We start from the raw sequence: 4,660 nt of genomic DNA, 5'->3' as shown, positions 1-4,660 counted from the left end.
TGGAGTGCAAATTGGATCAAACCTTTGCACAAAGGAGGAGATGTAAACAATGTGAACAACTATTGCACTATAATGGTTGGTTCTTTAATGGCAAAGTTATTTGGATGTATCATGGAGATGAAGATAAGTGAATGGGCTGAAAAGAATGGCAAACGTGCACTTGGCCAAGCAGGTTTTCGAAAGCATCATAGCACTATTGATCACCTTGTCACTCTCCGAGTTCTTATGGAAGCGTCTCGATTGAAAGGAAAAAAGTTGTATTGTTGCTTTGTGGATTTCAAGAAAGCTTTTGACATGGTACCGCGAGGAAATCTTTGGAGACGTATGCAAAGCCTTCAAGTGCCGAGAGAATTTATGCATGCAGTCTTTCGCATCTACCAAAAAGTGATATGTCGATTACGTATGGAAGATGGAATTTCAGAATTTTTTGCAAGCACTATTGGTGTCAAACAAGGATGCCCACTTTCCCCAAACCTCTTTGGGCTACTCATTGATGAATTGGAATGCATGGTTCTTGACTTTATGCAGCAAGAAGGCATAGAAGAGGTTAAGATTGGAAATGCGGTGATCATGCTTTTGCTTTATGCCGATGATGTAGTGCTCTTGGCACATACCTTAGAAGATGCACAAAAGCTTATGAGTGTCTTGGAACGCTTTTGCCTACATAGCGGGCTGATCGTGAATGGATCCAAAACCAAGGTTATGCTTGTAAAGACCCTCAATGATGAAAATCCATGCATTGTATATAGCAATGAGAAACTTGAAGTGGTAGATCACTTCAAGTACCTTGGCCTTGAGGTTCCATCCAATCATAAATGGAAGGATTGTGCAATGCGTCGCTTGGAAGCCGGAAAGAGGGCCTATTATGCATTTGAGAACATGTGCAATGCAGGAGAGATCAAGTGTTGGGCTCTCAAAAAGTACCTCTTTGACACATTGGCGACACCGGTGCTTCTTTATGGAGTGGAGGTGTGGGGTGGAAGCATCGGGAAGTCTACTTGGAAAGAGTTTGAGAATGTCCGAAAGCGTTTTCTCACCAACTTTCTCCAATTCAAGACACAAACACCCTACATGCTCTTACTTCTTGAGTCCAGATTGCTTCCCATTGAGGTCTTGGGCATGCAAAGGGTTGTGGAGTACATGCGTAAGACACAACGTAGCCCTTTGCATCGACTTCCTAGAATCGCATATGAAGCAAGTCAAATGGTTCAAAAGACATGCAAGAGCAAAATACTAAGTTCGGGGTGGATGCTTGATATCAAGAAATGGTTTGAAAGATGGGATGCATGTCACTTGGTCAAGGATGCGTCGATCGACTCCCAAGTTAATGAGGCCTTCTTACAACGCCAATGTATCACGGCTTGGGAGAAATCCAGAGGTTCTCGCTTCAGCCATTACACCACACACATTGCCCCAAACTACAATCTCTCTTCTTCTCGGAACGAGGTAACCGAACCCATTCCTACATCCTTGAGCCCATCCCGTTGAGTGCGATCCGGACCATTGCCTCCATTCGTCTTAGCTCCCATTCTCTACGCTGCGAGACAGGACGTTGGGGCACTGGCGAGGAGTGTCATCGACTTTGCACCTTATGTCCTCGTCAAGTGCGAGAGAGTGAGTACCACACACTACTTGAGTGCTCAGCTTTTGACCACATTAGGTCCTCTTTTCCCCATATATTCAGCCATGATCTCTCCCTACATACCTTCCTCTCCCAACCACGATGTGGACTCTCTATTGCGACGCTCATTTCAGCCATTTTTGAGCATCGAGAGTCACTTATGAACTCCACTCACACCACGTGACATGTTCATTTGGTCCCATAGGTCATATTTGACCTCCCAGGACGATAATAGAACTATCTATCTATCTATCTATCTATCTCTCTCTCTCTCTCTCTCTCTCTCTCTCTCTCTCTCTCTCTCTCTCTCTCTCTCTCTCTCTCTCTCTCCCCTACACACACACACACACACGATGTTGAGGTAGAGAGAGACAGAGAGAGAGAGAGAGAGAGAGAGAGAGAGAGGGGTTGGGGAGGGTGAGATGGACATAATACCTGCGCAGCAAGTTTCGGCCAAGACGCGAGCAGGCGAAAATGGCCCCTGCACGCGGGTTTCGCTTTTTTCCCCCAAATTGTTTTGCGTCGCTATACGCATCGATATACGCGTCGCTATACACGTGGCAACTAAAAGCCTTTCCACGCGTATATCGACGCACACTGCGACACGTATAGCGACGCCCGCTAATGTCGTCGATATACGCGTGGAAAAGCATGGCCGTCGATATATACGCGTCGATATCTTCATTTAGTGTTGTAGTGTTGGGATATTTTAGCAGGTCTTTATGCAAGCCGCAATGAGGCTAAAATTGCTTTGCTGCGTAAAGAGCTGGAGTCGAAGATTATGCATGAGGAAGATGATATGGAAACTTTCCTTGCTAGTGTCAAGGATATCAATGAGCAGCTTATTTCTGCAGGTGAAGTCATTTCAGACAGTTCCCTTGTGCAGACTGTTCTTGATGCCTTACCAGATTCCTACCAGACTTTTGCTAGTACTTGGAGACTGATGACCCAAGGAAATCCTGAAGTTGTCAAGTTTGATGCATTATGCACATTGCTGTTGCAAGAGTCACTTTCGAGAAAAAATAGGACTAGGCAGCGTGCAGTTGAACAGGCTTTTATTGCTTCTCAAAGAAAAGGTGGTAACAGTAATGCAACCACTTCTTATGGTTGTGCTGCGAGTGGCAAAAATTCTGTTCCTAATGCTTCTGCTGGCAGTACTTCGTCTTGCAATTCTGGTGATAAGGGCAAAAAGAAGATGCGCTGCCATTATTGTAAAGCCAATGATCACTTCATCAAGTCGTGTCCTAAGTTGAAGGCCAAAGAGGTAAGAAGAAAGAGGGTGGTTCCACTACAAATGCAGCCATTGTTGAGTCTTCTGTGAAAGGAGACTGTGTTGCTGATGTTGATGTAGAATGGGGTTTTAGCGCAGAGTGCACTTACAATCCTGCTATCCATGATGCATGCTTGTCAGTTATTGCTGCAGATTCACATGTGTGGTATTTCGACAATGGTGCTACAAAGCACATTACCTCACATCGTGAATTGTTTACCTCTCTTGAGTCTGTCCCTCATGGGAATTCAGTCACTTGTGCCAACAACACCTCTTATCCAGTTCAGGGAGTTGGAAAGATTGTGCTCACTGCTGCTAATGGCAGTTCCTTCACACTTGTTGATGCACTTTATGTACCTGGGATCAAGAAGAATCTCTTGTCTATATCCACACTTGCTAGACTTGGACTTGTAGTCAAATTTGTGGATGACAGATGTACAGTTCATGATCTCAGTTTTGGTGATGAAATTGTTGCATATGGGCTTTTGTGCCGTGGGTTGTATAAGCTCACTTTGTATGACAAGTGTGGACAAAATTTTGCAAATGCTGTTGCAGATTCAAGGGCTATTTCAAATGCAAAACTTTGGCATGCACGTTTTGGTCATCTGAATTTTGCCAGTTTGTTGCGTTTGCAAAAATCTGATATGGTTGCTTCTTTGCCACCTCTTGAAGCACCTGTCAAACATGTTTGTGAAGGCTGTATTTTGGGTAAGATACAGCGTTCTAAGTTTCCAAAGGATGGTTCAGTTCGGGCCACATGCAGGTTGCAGCTTGTGCATAGTGATGTTTGTGGGCCCATGCAAACTCCATCCTTGGGCAATTACTTGTACTTCGTGACTTTCATTGATGATTACTCCAGGCATGCATGGGTATTTTCACTTAAAGCGAAGTCCAAAAATTTTATGTGCTTCAAACAATTTTTGGCTGTTTGGCATATGCTTTGGTGCCACAAGTGCAGCGCAGAAAATTGGATGATAAGGCTGTCAAATGTATTTTTGTTGGTTATAGTGCTGAAAGCAAAGGTTACAGGTTGTATCATCCGCAAACAAAACGTATTCTGGTTTCACGGGATGTAGTGTTTGTGGAAGATTCTGTTCAGCCCTTGCTGTCATGTACTAGAGACAGTAATGTAAGCTCACAGGACATTTATGACACTTTGTTGCCTCTTTTTAGTGGTGGAAATACGAATGTAAGTTCCAATGAGGCAAATGTACAGCCTATGGGGGTTTCTGAAAATATTCTAGATCAGCCTATTACTGATGCAGATGTACATGATGTACTTGATGAGGAAAGGGCTGAAAATGAGCAGGCTAGAGGTATGCCAAAATGGCTGGTGCACACTTTGCGTGACAGTAAATTGGATGCACCTTTGTCTAGTCGTACTCGTTCAGGCTCTCGCCATGCATGTTATGCATCAAATTGTTATGCTTTGGCTGTGTCTAGCTTACATGATGTTGAGGAGCCTCTGACTTTTGATGAAGCACAAAATTTAGAAAATTGGATGGCTGCCATGCAATCAGAATATCATGCACTTATAGAAAATGACACATGGACTTTATGTGATTTGCCTCCTGGCAAAAAGGCCGTTGGTACGAAGTGGGTTTACAAGTTGAAACGCAAGCCGGATGGTGAGATTGAAACGCAAGCTCTGTGTGTTTCTCTGCAACCCTAATTCCAACAGGAAAGCGGTTTGTTAAGAGAAGAAGGTGCGGTACAGGCGTTCCCACTCCGAGTTTGCTGTAAAGCAAGGCTATGGTTTGATGGCCTGC

This window comes from Adiantum capillus-veneris, chromosome 14, assembly GCF_014529385.1.
Source record: "Adiantum capillus-veneris isolate H3 chromosome 14, ASM1452938v2, whole genome shotgun sequence".
Lineage (NCBI taxonomy): Eukaryota > Viridiplantae > Streptophyta > Polypodiopsida > Polypodiales > Pteridaceae > Adiantum > Adiantum capillus-veneris.
The sequence above is the reverse complement of the archived record's forward strand: the minus strand, read 5'-3'. Positions refer to the sequence as shown.